The sequence below is a fragment of the Lonchura striata genome, chromosome 3, assembly GCF_046129695.1.
Source record: "Lonchura striata isolate bLonStr1 chromosome 3, bLonStr1.mat, whole genome shotgun sequence".
Classification (NCBI taxonomy): domain Eukaryota; kingdom Metazoa; phylum Chordata; class Aves; order Passeriformes; family Estrildidae; genus Lonchura; species Lonchura striata.
This window is the reverse complement of record NC_134605.1, coordinates 5,683,117-5,702,711: the sequence shown is the minus strand read 5'-3', so window position 1 is coordinate 5,702,711 and position 19,595 is coordinate 5,683,117. Positions and strand designations below refer to the sequence as shown.

At 37.4% G+C, this 19,595-nt stretch overlaps 1 long non-coding RNA gene across 2 annotated transcripts in view; it reads right to left on the bottom strand.

Annotated features, from left to right (window-relative positions):
* Positions 1-19,595, bottom strand: part of LOC110476639 (uncharacterized) — a 42,874-nt gene that overhangs the window by 12,246 nt on the left and 11,033 nt on the right. Inside the window, exon 1 of one of the 2 annotated variants that reach the window (XR_013339636.1) lies at positions 3,298-3,664. The exons of the other annotated variant lie outside the window; for it this stretch is intronic. This is a non-coding gene — a long non-coding RNA (uncharacterized LOC110476639). Of the gene's footprint in view, positions 1-3,297; positions 3,665-19,595 lie in introns of those variants that run through there. 2 annotated transcript variants of the gene reach the window in all.

Genomic DNA, 19,595 nt, shown 5'->3' with positions numbered 1-19,595 from the left:
ATGGCTTCTGAGCAGTTCCATGGGCAGATGTGTTTACAGGTGCACACATAAAGAATAACACCTTACAATAAAGTATCACCCTTCCTCCCTCTCTTCCTTGAAACTGGTTTCATTTGTAGAAGAGGTTTAAAGCTTATTGCTTCAAGTCTGGTGCCTTAAGTACTTACAGCCTTTTTTCAGATGCATACACTCCCAAATGTGCATTTAGTCTCAGGTGCACTAACACCCTCATCATTCCCATCTCTTGAGGAGCAGGAAATAATTTACTGAGTGAAAGAGGTTCTCCACATTCAAAAGGAAGTTAAAAAGACAAAGGAAGATACAAAGATAAAATCAGAAATCATATTCACCTATTAAGACCAAAATAGGAAACAAACAGCAACCAGTTGCAAAATAACCACTTAGAAAGCAACAAAATATTTTTCATCTGTAGCACTGAATGGGTTTTACAAGCAAAGCTAGTATCTTTATGCCCATTTTAAAAAACAGAAAGGCATGCAGAGGTGAAATGGAGAAGACCACAGATGACATGAAAAACAGGAAAGAAAGCTCAGATACAATTGCTGGGTAATGCTGTCTTTTTAAAGAGGAAATTTAAAGGTGCCTGCTGGGCATTGCCACCATCAACAGCAGACAGCTGCCAGACACAATGTGATGTAAGGGACACACCTTGGGAAGACCAACTTGTCATATGGGGTTAGACAGGGACTAGAAAACACAGACCACATAAGCAGCAATAATTTCCAGGAGCATCTTTTTGTATTTTTCAGAAATTCAGTAACAGCTCTCAGTTTGACAGTGCTTTGGGGGTGCAGCGGAGCAGGTCAGGTTGATGTCTGCTGAGGGCCTGCAGAATTTCAGCATAAAACCAGTGAATCTGGTTAAGTAAACAGCTTCTCTCAGTCAAGGGTGAGATAAAAACTTACTTATCTCTGTGAAAAAAGTTTATAAAATATAAATTACATTTTTGTATTAGCTTTTTCCATGCAATAAACTGCAAATCAGCCCAAGAATGATAATATTTTTATGCTTATATACAGGCACATTAGCATTTGCACACAATTTTTAAGTAGGACACTAAGATTTGTCACTTTATCTTTGTTCTTAATGGCTCTTTATAGCATTAATCATAAAAGTAGTAGTGTTCCATTTCTATTGACAATGTGCTTTAAAGAGTGTAAGAAACCATCCCCATCATAAAAGGACAGAAATCCAAAACATATTAGAAGTTCCTTACTGGAAGAGACTTTTTTTGTCCTTTTTTTGCTCCACTATGTTTAGATGCTCCTGCCCTAGTCCTCATCAAAAGAACAGAACTGTTTTCATAGGCAAATCCTGAAGTTCTAGCTTCTAACCAGAACTAGAGTTATTTCACTTAAAATTGTGCTAGCTTTATACATCAAGAACTTGCTTTCTCAGTCAGCTTTTGGACAAGCATCTCACTTTAAAAATCCCCAGTGCTGCAGCTTGGCATTCTGATAAGCCTCCAATCTATTACTGCAGGTATCTATCTCCGAGAGTCATCTTGCTCCTATGACCTCATCTTCCACTGGATAAAAGCAAAAGAAACTCTTTGTAATTTGTCCTTTGTTCCCTAAGATTATGGATTTCTTTCATTAGAGTTTCTGTGTCCCACCTGTGATTAAAACATCTTGATTTTCAAAGCCACATACCAGGAATGAATTGAAACCAGTCAGTGATTAACATACCTTTATCTGACCAACCACCATGTGTGTCAATTTTTCTTTTAAATCCAGCAGTGAGGAAGAGGATGACTCTTAGAAATAAGCAGGGTGAAGAAGCACAGGCTCTAACCATGACTCACTGTGGGAGTTCAATTATTTTTCTATGAGCTATGTTAGATTACAGGCACTGAGATTTCTAGAATTATCAGTATGCTAGTGCTTGTGTCTAGAAATTATTATTAATTTCACCTAGCTGCCTAATTAAATAGTCACTGCTAACAGAAATATCTCAAAGTCTCATTTTCAGTGGTGCTTTTTATTTACAATGCCCTGGGAAGGTAGCAAACCTTTGGCAACATAATTGTTTCTTGCAGAGAGGTAGAAGTTGACAGACTAAGGGAGTCATCCAAAGCCACAAAACAAAATCTATTGCCAAGTCAGAGCTGAATCCAGATGACCTGGATATTATTAGTGTCTTCTGTGGATTGATCAAATAATTGATGTTTTTCCATTTAATCTGGTTACCCATACAGCACATGTGGTACAATAAGTATTTCAGTTTTCAGCAGAACATGTTTTCTATGTATATGAGTTAGGTGGGGTTTAAGACTAGAAAACAGCTCCAAGATAATGATTTAAAAACAAACAAAAAATATAATATATTCCACATTTTCATTTTGCAGGTTTGAAAGCAAATTTGAGTAGTTCTGATGATGACCACAAAAAGGACACTTTGGGTTGCCAAATGAGTTTTGACAGAGTTGCATTTGTGAGACAGCTTACAAAGAAAAGGTAGAATCTGATTTAATTTCCATTTAAATAAATACCTAGTGACCAGATGTGAAAAAAGAGAACTAGAAAAAAAAAAGTGACTTATAATAGAAAGTATTACAGAAAGTCATGGCTCTCCCACAATCTGCAAATGCAGAACTCCAGGATAAGTTCCTTTCCAGGAAACAATTTTTCATTTGACAGACCAACAATACCCAGCTTTAATTGATTTAATTTATAGTCTGGCTTCATGAAGGAGAGTCCACAAAGACTAAGAACACATTATGAGTACAAACATCAATGCATGCCTGTAAAGAATCTGGGACTGAGGCACTATGAGATCAAAATAGTTCCAAACAGAAGACCTGCCAAAAAGAGGGAGAAAAACTATCTAGAGGACCGTCAAAGTGCAAAAGAAAAAATATGAGAGAATTCAGAAGATGTGATTGGAGGTTAGGAAGAATGAACAGAGACTCACATACTTCTATGAAACACTCAAGAATTCACAGTGAAAACGGCATCATATAACTAAAGACAGATTTTTGAATAAGCAACAAATTGTGAAAACAGAGATGGAATAAATATACTAAACCTCTATGTTAGGCCCCATCCTCAATCAGTAACTTTGTTAAGATATTGATTCTGTTAAGAAGAACTTGCAGCTTGACTATATCCCAAACTGGATATGCAGCCATTTATTTCTCATGACAGTAACAGTGCTGACATTCTTGCCACCTTAAATATTTTGTTGTTCACCTTGTTAAAAGTCTGCATTGATCTCTTCAGAGAAAAAGCATAAGAAAACAAGCATACATAGAACAGAAAAGTCAATAAAAATCACCTCTCAATTCTGTTTGGAGATAAGAAAACTGTTTTTCATGTTCTTGTGAGAACATTTAACTTTTTGTTCTTTCAGACATTTTCATCGTAGCAAAACATTTTTGGCTTTCATAAAATTCCCGGGTCTCAGTCTCTCAAGTGAGTGAAACACAGCCACATCCTGCAGCAAGGATAACTGTACCATTCCTCTCCTACAGCTCCATTAATACCAACATTAGTTTCATTCCAGAGCTGATGAATGAAGTTCTGAATGGCTGTGTCTCTTCTGGATTGGGGCAGGAGGATGGAGAAGAAATTTCCATTAAATGCTCCTTCCTAAGAATTTCTGTTTGCCAGAAAGCTCTTGGATCCCCAGTGATTAAAACTTTTGCACAGATTTTCAAAGCCTGGAGGAGAAAAAAGAATAAAAGGCCTTAATTACTAGCTTTGTAAAATGACAGGGGTCTTTAATTTTAATTGATTTGCATAATTTAGGCTTAATTTTCTATTTCAAAATGCTTTCCAGAGTTATATGTTATATATTTAAGTAGGAATTGTGAGGAAGGCTATGAATAAGAGAGGTTTAAAGCTGTGAAACCAGTGAGGAAGAAGCCTGACTACTGTGCAAACACTGGCCAGCAGCATGAGTTAATGTACACAGTGATCCTGATAACACAGCAATAATTTTCATATCAAGATGTAATCTGATATTTAATCTTCTACTAAAGATAGTTTGTTCTGCTTAACTAGCAGAAGCTCAGAGCTGAGGTGAAGTTATCCATAGTGATTTGGATGGGAAGTTCTCTCCCTCTAGCAAACAAATATCAGAGTTTGGGTTTCAGTTTGTGTTAGCTGTACTTCTCTCATCTTTCTCCAGCTTTGGCATTTTGTTATAAAGTGCCATCTTCCACTCCTGGATATTGATTTTAATAAGAACTGGGATGTTTGTGGGCTTCTTCAAGCAAGATCCCAGTGCTCAGATTATGGGATACTGCATGTGCAAACCTTATAGCAGCTCCCCACTGGTCACACCACAGTTCAGCTGGGAGATACAGAGAGATTTTCCAACCACTGTCACAGACTTGCAATTAACAGAACCTTTCTTATTGTTTTTAGGTTCTTTACTTTCTTCTCCCAGAAGTAAAACGTACCCCCAGCACATGTGGATTACTAATTTTGCAATCTCCAATGACATTTTTTTTATCAGGTGGCTTTAACATTAACTAGAGAAGCTATTACATATTGACTTCAGTCAAGCGGTAGTGACTTGAATTAACCTTCATCCCATGTTAGAAGGTCAGAGAGAGAAAATTCAGCTCATTCTCACCTTGTTCTTGTATCACACATTTATGACAATAGCAAAAGGGGTATGTGATGAAGAGCAAGTCCTCTGATGAGTAGATCTGTTCCCTGCCCAAGACAAAGTGAACTGGATATATTTGAAAAACACTATCATTGGATGTAATAGTAGAAATACATGTTTATTTTACTTCCTAGAACTTGTAAGGTCTGGGATTAAAAAAGCAGGTGGAGCTCTACTCCTGTAATTAACCTGTTTAAACTGGCAGCTTTATGGCTGCTAAACAGAACTCTGACTCTTAATCAATTCACAAAGAAACAATTGTTTACAGGCAAGCAGGATAGTTTGGGATATTGATGCTGGGTTTAACTATTCACTCTATCACAAATTTCCTTGTGCATGACTGATCAAATCACTGAGATTGTGTCTTAGGGCAGTGGAACAAGGATAAATAAGAGTTCCTTATTTCTGGGATGGATAGTGACAAAACAATCTGAGGTTTCTTCAGGTGCACAGGCATACCTGGCGTACATTTCTCTCAAAGAAGTTAAACCAGTTTGTTTGCTTTTTTTTTAATCACTTATGAGTGATTTCCAGCTTTTCCTCTTCTGCTGACAGCAATAGCAAAGATACAAGTGACTAAATGCATTAGCACACTCCCCTTCATCCTCTGGGCTCTTTCCTGTCCATTCATGCCCGATGTGTGTATGAGGATTCAGAGCCTTCTAAGCATGGCAGGAGGAATAGTTCCTTCAGCTGCTTGTGCAGCTTGGAAAACTTTAATGGAAAAAAAAATAATTGGACTGTCTACTCAGCTTCTCACTAGACTTCCCACCTCTGAAGGAGCAACAGAGCCTCTAAGATGAAACAGAAAATACGTAAGGGGCACCTGTGCAGCCTTTCAGTGTGGGAATCCAGGGCTTCCCTCTGGCTGCCCTGGCAGGTCTGGGACCCTGGCAGGGGTCAGGAACCCCTCTGGACAGAGCCCCCAGAGACACTGTCTGTGATCTCTGTCCATGGAAAAGAGTTTTCAATCTGACAGGATGAATTACAAGCTCTGAGTGTTTGATATCATTAATAATTAAGTGTGGCACAGGTGCAAAAGTAAAATTTTAGGATTCTAGGTAATGGGTCCAAAGGGGACAAGATGGAGGAAATTGGGTGTGTCTTGTCCTTTTTCTCCTTCTTCATGCCCTCCATGTTTCACTGTGGTGTTGGCATTTTTCTGTTGGTTCAGGCTGGGGACACACTGTCCAACGTAGGTGACAGATATTGGCACGTTATTGTAAATCCAGCCCAGGGAGTTTCTGGTATTTAATGTTTGTAACATCCCACTGAGGGCAGAGCCCCACACGCTGCCCTGCAGGACAGAGCTGGGCAGGGCAGCAGAACATGTTAGAGATAAACAGAATAAACAACCTGGAAACCAGCACAGACCAATTATGGCTTCTGCTTTGGCAACAGGGCTGACAGACAGAGACTTTCTACAATCTCAGAATCATCAATACCACAGATTCCAACATTTCAGCATTTCAGAAATCCAGGTCTCTGTCAGGGTTTTTATGACTTTTAGACATCAAATTTCCCAAAATCCCAAATACTCAAAATCCTTACATTTTTTCCAAAGCAAAGGAAGAGGATTTAGCTGGGAGCATTCAGCTACAAAACTGTCCCATAGCAAGCACATTTGGCTCTACTGTTCCTCTTTAGTTAATATTTTTATTTCACAGGTTGAGGAGCAGTGATGTCCTTTTGGAAGACACTACTATTTCTTGAGATTTTTCCATGTCCAGTGGTCAAAAATTACCTGCTGAATTCAATTTCAATGACTTTTTAAATTTACTCTCAGGAAAGATTATGTGCGACTCCCTGGCCAGCTACCCACATCTCCAGGAAATTTCAATTATATATCTTACTTCTTGTCTATGTTTTTATTTTATGCTTTGAAATCAATTAATCTGTTTTTTTTTCTAGATGCTTCCAAAAACAGATGTTTGGCTGATAAACCATAAATGCAATGACAAGTAGTTAACATTCTTTTTCTTCAACAAAAACAAAATAGAACAGTGGAAAACACCTGTCCCATGGTGGACAGAGAATAAGTTCAAGTTTTCATTTTTTAATTGAAATTCCTCTTCTGTGCTTGAAATATTGCCCAAAGTAAAACCTAATTTCATTTTCAGGGCCACCAGCTATCTCTGCACCATGAACAAATAGTTTCATGTTAAAAATTCTGACTGTGTCTAGAGAAGACAAATGTCATCAGATTATAAGACCTGAGGGACTGATTAGATATTGAGCTTTCCCCATTCCATATTAAAATACAAAATAAGTAAAAGTATTTTGGAAGCTATTTCTATTCTGAAAAAAATAAATTAATTTTCTCACTGCTAGACTAGCTGCCAAAACTAAAATAAAACATATACTTTTCACTGAGCTATAAGAAGTGATGAGTTGACCTCTTTCCTTTGCCCATTAGAGATCTTCAGATGTTGAATCAGTAAAATTGCAGCAGGCCAACCCAGATCTATGTCTCTACAGCAATTTTGAGTATTTCTGGGATACTGCAATTCCCAAATTTCTCTCAACTGGAACAGCAGCTTAAAACTTTAAGAGAGAGGAAACACCTGATTTAGCAATATATTTAGTCCTGTTTATCTCTCTTTTAGGCATATGAATAAGCAAAATTAATTAGTGTGATTATGACTGTATTTAAAGTTCAATATGTATTTAACTGAATTACTTAATTACTGACTGAATCAGGATGTGCAAAAAGGGATCTGAATTTTTTACTATTTTTTTGATAAAAAAAAAATGGAGGAATCAGCATGAAAGGGCTGGCTGGCTTAGCTCTTGAAACCTTCAAGGAGAGCTCACTCTGGAATACAACAATTTTAATGCATGAAGTGTCTGGAAGAAAACAAGAAACAGTAATTCAAGAAAAGAATCCTCAAAATATATTTCTGAAGTGCTGCGTTTTCTTTCTCACACTGTTATTTTTCAGCATTTTTAAAATTCATGTATTTAATTAAAGAAAGAAAAAGTCTTCCTTATCTATGATCTTATCTTCATAAAAAAGGGATTTCTGAAGCTGGATTGCTGCTGCTATTTAATATCTCAAATCATAGTGCAAATCTACTTATGACATATTTGTTGGTTACCTCATCAAAAAGTAACTGAAAAGAAAAACAATAAACAGCTTTCTGAATGCAAGAAATGTAACAATCCAATGGGACTATCATATATTTCAGGAGTAAAATCAACAAATTGTTTTTTAACTCACTTTTGTCAAGTGATTCTTCTAAATAAACCAAGGGATTCTTCGAAATAACCAAGTGATTCTTCTAAAAAAACAAAGCCCTTATTTGTCCTTAAATTCACAACATTTCCCTGACATAGACAGAAAGCAAAGGACAAATAAAAAAAGTAAAAAAAGACAAAAATGTAACCAGTTGTCAGAAAGACATCATGTCACATTTAATACTTTATGTGTATTTCATGCACATTTCCACATGCATTTCTAAATCATATCTTATCAACTGCCTTATAGGGCACCTCTTAATCTATGTATCTCCAGTTTGGCTATCAGGATGCTATGGAACAGTGAGTAGAAAGCTGTGCTAAATGTCACCTTCTGCAAACAACAAACTCTTCTCCCTTCATCCACAACATCAGTCATTCCTCCCTAGAAGGCACAAATTTGATCCTGGTAAATCCATATTGTCTTCTTCAAATTAACTTCTGGTACTTTAGGTACCCAGAAACAGCTTCCATCAGGATATGGTCAACAGCTTTTTGGAGGCTGAAGGCCAGCTGATTAGTTTATAATCCAGACTGTACTTTTTGCCTTTGTTAAAAAATGGGTAGGATCTCAGCTACACCCTTTAGAAAATCTCCAAACACACGTGCTGATGCACTACAAAGTTACCTATGTTTTTCCCTCACTAAAACAATGTTATGTTTTTATATTGAAAGTAGCCTTTACAATACCTATTTCCTTGTATCATTAGCCCTCTTATAGAAACAAAAATAACACAGCTAGATCTCTCAAGAAACAAGTGCAGTTTTAAGCATATGCTTATCATTGTTAAGAGCTAAGTATAAACAAGAAGCATTTGGCTATGGGCCAGTATTGTGCAGAAAGCCTGATACCTCTCTGAAATGCAGGACTCTGTGATTTGGGAAGTAGTACAGCTCACATGCTTTATGGACAGGACATTCTATAGGTGTGACATACATTGGTGTGTGCCCCACAGTTCATAGAGATTGCAGATATGAAATTACAGGAAGAAGCAAGATAGGAAAAATGTGGTTTGACATCTTAAATATTTTCATCCAGGACTGTGGAATCTCCATCATCTATGGGATTTTAATAGAAAATTGTCAGTCAAATGCCTCTTGGGAATGGTAAGTACATTCCCATGGTGCTTTCATAAGGTGCAATATATAGTGAATGAAAGTTAATATTTAAAAGACCTATTGAGTTTCATTCCAGTGAAATCTTTCTTATCATAAGAACCCAGTCATGAGATTCAGCAGAAAAGGAAATGAAATGAAAGTCATGATATCAGATTTCCAAGAAATTATCCACTTCCAGTTCAGTTAGATCAGCAATCCCCCAAATTAATGCTGATAAAGGATGTGTTTCAGGTAAGTTGTAAAACCTAGATCTTAAAATTGTGAAGTGAGCAGTTTCCCCAGAGAAGTGGTTTTATTTTCCAAAAGTTTGAATCAACTACTTCCCCTGTTGAGTCTCAGTTTCTATCACTCACAGTTTATTTGTCATATGCAGCTACAGCTGGAAACTCAGTTCTCCCTCCTTTTCAGTCACTAACTCTTGGCTCTCTTGAAAAGCTCCTGCCTTTCTAAGAATCACAAAGTAATTGTTCCATTCACTTGATTTTAGAGGGTATGAAGAGATTCTTGTGTACTGCTGGAAGAGGTATTTGTGTTGCAAGGAGCTTTGAGAAGACAAGGTGGTGTTATTTTACAAGCTGAGGGGACAAAGGAAGGCAGTGTTAGCAGACAGAGGAGTAAGTGGCTTCAAAATCTGATTCACTTTGCGTTCATCCTGCACCAAGCCTCTACTCAAGGTGTACATCCGAGCATACCAGCAGCACAGTAAAAGGTGTTAACTTTGAGTTTTCTGGATGTTACAGCTAGGTCTGAAGTTTTATTTATATACTGAACTTCAGCATAGACCAGTCACTGTGTATCAGTGGTATCAGAGGTGAGGTTTCACAACAGTGAAGTGCATTTCTGAGTCTCTTTGGGTTTTAATGCTCATTGACTTGGACAGGTAATCAATTGCTGCATCTCCAAAGACCCATAGATATTGACTTCAGTCTCCAAAAGACTTCACAAAGAGTCATTTGGGGGGGATACTTTCACTTCAAATTGAATTGTGGACTATTCAATCTCTCTAGTAAAATACTGGAACAAACACTAGATGTCAATGCTCCCTCTGCATTTTTAAATAGCATGCAAATGGCTCCTGGCTGAATATGAGGTTCCTATAAGGATCCCAGCTTGTTCTTTTTCTCTGACAGATTCTATAAATTGTTATGGATTTTATTTCCTTTACAGACAAAATGCATTACTTCTACAGTTCTCACTCTGCTTCTCCCATAAGACAATAACAATACCTGCTTAGCATTAGGCATGAATCAGCTGTGCAAAGTCTGGAAGAAGAGAGGAGGAAAAATGATACAGCAATAAATTAACTTGATGCTTATCTCTTGGTTTCTTGCCTACATATGTGATAAAAGACCAAGAGATGAAAAAGATGGGAAAGATTTATTTTAAACACTGTATTTTTGTTACATATTACCTACTTTGTACAGCAGATTAAATTATAATTTTTTCATATTCTGCTGAAAAATAACTGATAATAAAAGAATCAGCAGAATTAATAAACATGAATGACTTGGCTTGCTTGGCAGTAACCAACACATTGGAATTCCTGCCCTTTAAACAATCACAATCAAAGAATCCATTAGGTTGGAAAAAACTCCTGAGATCGAGTCCAATTTTTGACTGAGCTGTCAACACCTGTCAACACTTGCAGGGACACCTCCTCCTGGGCAGCCAGTTCCAATATTTAGCTATCATTTCTGCAAAGAAATTCCTCCTTATGTCCAACCTGAAACTCTTCTGGCACAGCCTGAGGCTGTGTCCTCTTGTCCTATTAACTGAGTGTCCCCACCTGACTCCAACCTCCCTCCAGGGAGTTGTAGATAATGAAGAGACTCCTCCTCCCTCTTCTGCAGGCTGAACAACCCCAACTTCCTCACCTGCTCCTTGAAGGACTTGCTTTTGCCAGATCACTTCTGTGAACTGCCAGTCTTTGATATGTCTAACAAACCAATGAAAAGGATACCAAGCAGCAGGCATAAATAGATTTTAAAAAAAAAAAACAGAAGCAGTGTTTACAAAGAATGTAATAATTCAGAAATGTAGGCTCTACTAAACTTTTTTGATTCATTAATAGTTCTTAGGATGTTGTACATGAACAAGGTTAGGTATGAAAACCTATACAACATGAACACTATGTAAATATTTTAGCCAAGCACATCAGCTGTACTCCTCTTGTGTGCAATCTATTTACATATTTGACGTATTTGTCATGTCCAAGACTGATCCACCTGATAGACCATCCAAACCTGATATTTTTACTTCAGTAAAACACTAATGTGCCTCAAAATCCTGTGTAGCTCCAGTTTAGGCCTGCAACCAGCATCTTCCACACATCCTCAGCCCTCCAGCATCTGACACTGCCCTTCAGCTTTCACACTGAGCCAGCCCTGCAGCAGGCCAGCATATGTGAGAGGTGGGATGTGAGCATCTGCAGCATGGGCAGGCAGGGCTGAGGAAGACAGGTCTGTGTAAATCAGGTATAAATATCATTCACTAGACCCAGGATCTTCCTCTGCCCCATTGAAGGCTTTAAAATTAGCCTCAGAATATGCAGAGGTACTCCCTGCTCCAAATTAGCAAGGAACTACTAGTACCCTAGGCAGGTGCTAATGCAATGGAAGGGTCAAGGAAAGTTGCAATGGAGATAATGAGCTTCAAAAAGGTCACTGAGACATTCAAGCACTGTATAGTACAAAAAAATAAAAAAAAAAGTTATTATCAGGAATAAAACTACTTTGTCATACTAAAATTATGGTGGCTTCAAGCTGTTAAGAAGGGTGGTCCCACTTTAGCAGACAGATTAAAAGGCAAATAGAAAGGCAGGCAGGCAGACACAGAAAAACAGTCCTTTAGTCCAAATTCTTAGAACTCAAATAGATTATATTATATAAATAGAAGTATTCCTCTCAACAAGCAGCATAGCAAGTGTTTAAACCTACCAGCCCTTTTATTACTATGTCACTTGTTTTTTGCTTGTTTTAACTGAAAGTATTTGGTTTTCTTTTGTACATACCTCCCTAACCCTATTTCACCAGTGAATTTTTCTTGTGTATTTGTGGTGGTCTTGATTAGCCCCTCTGTAAACTAATTTCTCTGCATGATCAAAGAGAATTTGTGATCTCACTACCTGAAATAATTTCCTGATCTTCCTGTCTTTGCATCTTGTTTTGTACCCTGCTTATTTCTGCTTGTACTTTTCACCTATTCCTTCCAAGTCCAGAGAAGCTTTTTTTTTTTTTTTCTCGAGCTAGCCCCTTCAATTCCTTCACCATTCTGACACAAAGATTTGCCAAAAATTCTCCCACACATATCTCTGCTACCTCAGGTTTGCAAACTCTACCCAGGAGTGGGAGAACTGAAGCAATCCAAAGCAGGCCTGTGGGAAGGAAAGCTCATCTTTCCATTTCCCTCACTGTACCAGCAAGAAACAAAATGATTTGCTGCCACACAGTGATAGGAAAATCCAGTCTGGATACAAAAAACAGCAGCAAGCAGAGTAATTTTGAAATGTACCTTTACCCAGGCAACATCAAAGTGTTTACTGCCCCATATTTCTGCTTCCTTCCACACCCTCAGAGCTGCTCACTTATACACATCTGTCTATTCATTAACATCTAATTAAGCTGTACATCTGCTGCAGCTTTACATCAGCATTGCATTCCCCCACATTTAAACTGCCTGCAGCTTTCTGTCTTTTTTTTTTTTCTCATATTTGTTTCCGGTGCAGTAAGAGCTAAAAAAGCTTTTTCATGCTGATTGACAAACAGAAATAAATTCTGGGTTTTGAAAAGGATGAAAGAGCAAAGCATGCTTCTCATCCTACCAATCTCTCCTCGGGGATGTGCCCCAGAGAGGCAGGGAGGTTTCTTTTAATTAAAGGAACAATGAAAAAAGAAGGGTATGATAGCTATAGACACCACAGTCAAGGCAGAAATTGGTTAAAATTAGTTCTGGCTTTTCCTGCTATGAGAAGTAGTTACACATTATAACTTTACCTCATTTATTCTGCTGCTTGTTTGCAGCCTATTTCTACATTCACAAAAGCTAAGGCAATGCCAGAGATTAATGGCCAAACCCAAGGTGGTTTCCTGCCCAGATTTCATCCTACCCCTCAGTGTGCATTGCTCAGATAGCCCAAATACAGTGAAACTCCAGAAACACGTGAGCTGGCAGCACCCATTGCCTCCTTTTTTTTGCTGGTTCTGACAGGTCTGAGAAATGGAGATGAAGCAAACAGTTCCAATGCCTGCTGGCACAGATAAGCTTGTCCATTCTCTTTTTTTCTGAATATGGACAGATTTCTACTTTGAGTTACAAAAGAGAGATCTCAGGGGATGTTCCTGGGTATTTTCCGGTCACCCCTAAACACACTGGTGCTTGGATGCTGCATTTCTTGCTTTCTACCAACATTGTCAATGCACACAATTTCAGAAAGATGTTAAGATGCTGAACCCCAGACCAAGAGAAAAATACATTAGCTAGAGAGATTTATGACAAAGCAGCATGCAGCATTGAGCCATTACTGTTATCAGAAGTAACTGTATTTTCTTATCCATACAAACAATGCCCCACTGTGGCATTTCAGCGCAGAAATATCTACCAGAAAGACAGAATTCCTCCAGCAAAGCAAGGCTGCCTCACTGCTGACAAGAAAAGACTTCCATGAGGTCCACAGTTCTCAGGAAATATTGCATATATTGATAAAACTGTTTAGATTGTGGCTGTCATCACTCAGGTTCTTCGACTTGTTGATGCTCCAGAAAAACTTGATGTGTAAGTGCTTTGCCAACAGATCTCCATGTTAAACATTTAGGGACATGATTACATCTATAATTTTCTGAGATTCTATTCAAATTCCCTGCAATAACACAGAGAGCAGTGTATTTTGTACACATATGTCAAAATGATTTGAAGACTTCAATACCAATAGCACGTGTAAACTACAAGTGAAAGTCCCATGCATATATTTTAAGGATGGAGATCTTTTTCCTCTCCTCCTTTACACAGTAGGCCAAAAATCTCATGTAAATGACTTCTTGGGAATTTTACCTTATTTTGAACATTTAGATATTTTTTTATAAAGACACTGAGGCTTGAATTAGAAGCTGCCAGTGAGAAAACCCATCATAACTGGAAGAAAATTGTTCCACTGATTAATTGCTCTCTTTTAATTTACCTAAGTCTAGCTTCCTGATCCCGAATCTCATGGATTCATCTTTCTGACAGAAATACCACCTACAATAAGCCATCTCTTCCCACGATCACCTCTTAATTTTCTCTTTGATGCACTAAACAGATAAAGTTTTCTTAGTTTTTCCTTAGAATTATGTACTTTTCTATTACTCTGTCCTCAATCCTTTTCAGTCCTTCATAATTTCTTTTGAAGGATGACTATTAGAACTCAAAACAAGAGTGTATCATTCGTGCCAGAGGTTCATGACTCATAACAGCAGTTATAACTCTCACTTAAGCAATTCAAACAGCTAGAAACATGCTAGTCCTTCTTCATGCCGTGACAACTGAAAAAGCAGTACTTCCTTGTTCATATATGATATTTCTCAATCAGCTCTTCAGAAGCTGTATTGTGCCCTGGCTGCATCAGACTGCCCACTCACGTTCACCTCTGCTCTGGTGTTGTTTTGCTGTCTAGTGGTCTTCAGTTAATAATTCCAAGGATGAAGCTTCAGTTTCCTAAGACTGACACACTTCCTGCATACCTGGCAAAGCAGCCATGTAGGATAAGGACACAGACACATTTGTGTTGACATATGTCCTTGTTTACTTCTGCAAACGATCCAGAGCTGCCCCTATTTCCCATACGCAATTTATCACTGTTATTCATTTAGTAATTCTGTGTCATCAGAAATACAAATGTGGTATTTACAAGTGCTGTCCTTCTAAATTAAACCTAATCAAGAATAAACAATGGCAGCACCTGCCCAGAAACAAATTTTTAGGGATGTGACTCAAATTCACTCTCATTTAGTCCCTACCCTGCTTCCATGGGCTCTCTTCATTTTGTTCAGCAGTCATTTTCTCACAGAACTCTGTGTCAATATATTACCTATCTCAAAAATGCCTTGGGGATATTATATCACAGAGAAACATTCACTGAGACCATCCGAGACCTCAAAAACTGCACTCTCTGCTTGACAGACTCCATCTTCTATAAAAGCATGCTGATGGCATGAATTATACTGCCATTTCCTTTGCCCTCCCATTTGTGCTTTTCCTTGATTTTGCCACAAGTACACACTCCATGGTTTCTTTGGCAAAATTGCTGAACTGATTAGAATTAGAATACATGTAATTATACATTGGAACAGCCCCATTTTTTTCCAAGATTTGTTTAAAAAAAATTATCCATGTCTAAGGGAGATCTTTTCCACTTTTTCTTCAAAGAAAAGTACTCAACTTCTGTTTTTTAACATTCTTTATGAATAACATTAAAATGTGGGGGATTTCATTATTACTCTAATCTCCAATATATTATTACAGCATTCTGTTTCTTTTGGGGTAGTACATATTTGTGAGTATAGATGAACAACATAGCTTTCTGTGCATCCTGAGATGATGCTTTTTCAGACTGGATCTGTACAGAGATATAATATTTATTTTAGCAGAAACAAAGTGATTCTACTCCAAAGTTGACTTGAAGTTTGGATCAAGAGACCATAACTCCCAAAAGAAAAGAAAGCAAGTAGCCATGGTAGTTCTTGGAGATGCTGAAACTTTATTTTACTTTCTTGTGCACGTATTTCCAGTTTTTCTTATGGTATTTTTTTTTTTTCCCAGACAAAGGAGAAAGTGAAAGAACATTTGAATAGCATTAGAATTTTACTTCATATGGAAAAATATGTTTTTTAATTAGTGAATCATACCTCACAGCAAAGCAGAAGCTCTTTAGAAAAATCTATAACTTGGACCATCACAAATGTTTTTATTGCAAAGAGCATGTTTTCAGGAAAAATTGTCTTTAACTGAAAAAATGTTTTATTATTGAAGAAAATAAACCCCCAATTTATTTTACTCCATCTCCTTGAATGTGGAATTAAAAAAAAAAAAAGAAGAAAATAAAGAAAAAGAGACTTTAAGACTTTAAATCCCTTTTCTCAAGTTTTGAAACCTGGAAAAAGAGAAAAATACAACAAAAATGTAGAGGCTTTACTCAGTAATAACAATAACTGGGGGAAATAATAAGAGAATAGAATAGAACTCAACTTTTCTTTGAAAACTTTTCACGAACCAAATTTCTGGTTTTGATTGACTCCAGTTGTGTCATCCAGAGCAGGATCAGGAACAATCACCATATGATATAATAGGACACAGTTTGAATAGTAAATCACTGGGATGAAACACTCAAATTAATATTAGCTACATGAGTGAAATGGGTTGAAACAAACTATTCATCAAACAATTTCAAATAATAAACTAATTAATGCAAATTGTGATGTGTTCATGGAGAAATAACAAATGCAAAAAGGGCAAATTTCACTGTCAAATGAATTGTTCTCAGGGAATAATTCATCTAGCTGCAGAAGACAGAAAAGGCTTGAATGCTAATGGGTAGAAGCAAGGAGAACACAGCATAGAAATGGAGCTAATTCATACACAGCAGTAAGTCTACAGACTGCTCAGGAAAAATGGAGCTAGGTACTGCTGAGTCTCTTGGAAAAAATGCAATGTATCCTAGGTTTAAACCCATGTGTTCAATTTCACAAGATTAATATTTCCAACTGCAGGATCTCCAATAAAGTGTATTAAAATGAATCTGCAACACAGAATAGAATACCTCTGCTCTCAACTTTAAAGGAAATGAGTTATTAATAATACATGGTTATGGAGCTATTTGTTTCATTCTGTGGAATTTTGTAGAACCTCAATAAAATAAAATGTTTTATTAGAATAATTGCATAAAGCAAATCCTGCAGAGCCATGATGCATGCATTTCAAATACAATCTGTGTTCTTCAGACTTATTTATTTGATAGTATTGTCACACCTACTTATTGGACACTACAGCCCCAAAAAGCCAGCTACTCTTTCAATGATGCAGAGCTGTCAAGATCATTTTGAGTAAATTGGGCATTAAGCATCTCCTCAGGTTTCCCTGTTTCATACTGGCAGAGCAGTAATACAAGTCCAAATGAATGCACAGCTCATTTCTTTCTGGATCATATTGATTAATTTTGCAGCAGGGTTAGAGAGAGGGACCTGTGATGCCAGTTGTCATTGATTTCCAAGATAAATGAAGAACTGAGAACCAGCATCTTTCTCAGTCAAAAGATAACATTTAAATACAGTGAAAGTAATAAGCAAATAGTTAGCTTTTCTGAAGTATCAGAACTGCTTTTAACCACTATAAATTTCAAGTAGATGAATGTAGATACTTTGTCCTTTCAAGGCAATTATTTTTCTTTCAGCTTCAAGTCTCTGCTCGTTATAGCCCCAGAGGACATTATTGGATGTTTCACTGTTTGCTACAAGCTTACGTTGCTAAACATATCTGATTTTGTTCTGCATTCTTGATCAAATCTATTCTAACCAGGTAATAGTTACACACACACTCTTCAGCTGTCAAATATATGTTAAATTGTGAAACATTTATTAAATGTGAGTGCTAATGCCTGAAGAACCAGTTACTGCTACATTTCTGAAAAAAAAAAAAAAAGAACAGAAAAAAGCTGTTTAACACCTGCATACACTGTTTTGTACCAAACTGTTCTAATTAGCACATTTTGAGATATGATTAGAGCACTAGAGGAAGCTTTCCAAATGCCATTAATTATGAATGTGATCTTAAATTATTCACTTTGAATATTTTTTCTTGCTATGCCCTTTTATCTTCCACTAACTTTTTGTTGCATGCCAGAATAGTCACAATTAAACCTCAAATGGAAGTCTGTTACATTAAGGAAAAGGTAAACTGAAAATTAATCAATTTTTTTATTTCCAAGGTGCTTCTAAACAGGGAGGATGTGGGTAAGAGTCAATTTTTTCCTATTAAATGTTCATCATTCTCTGTCTCAGTCTCTACCAATATTGGAAGAGTGATACTTATACAATCATTAAGCATTAATATTTCCATCTTTCACTGAAGTAATATTATAGAATGCAACAAAATATTTGTGCATCTTTACTCCTTTTAAAGATTATCAAGTGAGTCATCTCAGACTGGTTTATCACAAGTAGTATCACATGTAGAGTCTAATAGCTGGTGACCAAATGCTATATGTGATTTTTGCTTCCAATAAATGGTGCCAAAACACCTGCATTTGGAAGAGTTTGAAGAACCTTTTCCAGGATCACATGCAACCTGACCTGTCAGGAATAGATGAAGGAGAATAAAGAAAGGAGAATAAAATTAGGAAGGAGAGAAAGAGAGGCAGGGAAGGGTGGAGTCATAACATAAGAAAAACAGTGAGCAAAGCTGGGAAGAATATATAATTTTTGTAGTGATAAAGAAAGATAATTCATATACATCTGTTTAAAAATAAAGCTCAAATTTACATATAATACACAGAGACATAGTAAAAGGCTCCCACGTATGTCCTCTTGACTAGGCAGAATAGTCAAACAATCCTAGTGCATGCAATGACTAAACATTGCCCTGGATTTTACCTTTTTTTCGGGTTAAAGTTCCTCCCATAAAGCCTCTCCTGGGACCCATTAGAAACTACTAGCACATACGTGTTTTGTTAAAACTGATAACTTGTTTTGTCAAAGACGCTGATAAAAACCCGGTGAATAGGAATGGTAATTCTCTTAAAAGCTGTTTAATACACGTGGCTTGAAAAAGGGAGAAGATGTACTCTAAAGTGGAGTGCTATCACTTCACACAATAGCCACATCCTTCTTATAGTTGAATGGATCTGAAGTCAGTTTCTGGATAGGAAACCCCAAAGGAAAACACATCTAGGAGCAATCATTCAGAAGTCTATTCTCCTGCTGATCCAGTGATGTTTGGCTGGTGTCACGTGCAAGCTGTCAGTCTTAAGGATAAGCAGGAATTACCCTTGCATTTGGCATCATTAAAGCTCTGCAGAGAGGCTGTTTCTGACATCCTCAATCAATATCTCATGTGGCTACAGCAGTGGCTCTGTGCAGCAAGATGCTTTCTGCCACCTGGAACCTGCTCAAAGTCACCACTGAGCTGGCAAACATCTATGAAAAAAGATAACATTTCTAATCAGTCTATCAGCAAAAGGAAAATCTCACGGAAAAGAAGCAGGTGCTAGATGAATGCTGCCCATATCACAGGGATGCTCCTCTCTAGCTGCCCCAGAATGAAACGTGAGCAGAGGGAGTGAGGTGCCAGAGGAGGAGAGAGACTGAACACCCTCATATTTGACAGATGCTCCTGAAGGTCTGGAGTGGGCCATCTCACAGGTCTTGTGGCATCCAGGGGTACTAGCAGTCACGTAAGAGTTTCCTGAATAGCTTAGGACACCTCATCTGTCCCATGCACATCTTGCTCTTTCCCTCCTTCTGAACTTCCAGGAGAAGTCAATGTGTCCAAAATGAAAGATAAATAATGAAGAGTAGGGGCAAAAAAGACTGAGGAAGAGAAAGTTCCATAAAACACCTATCCTTTCATTACTGGCC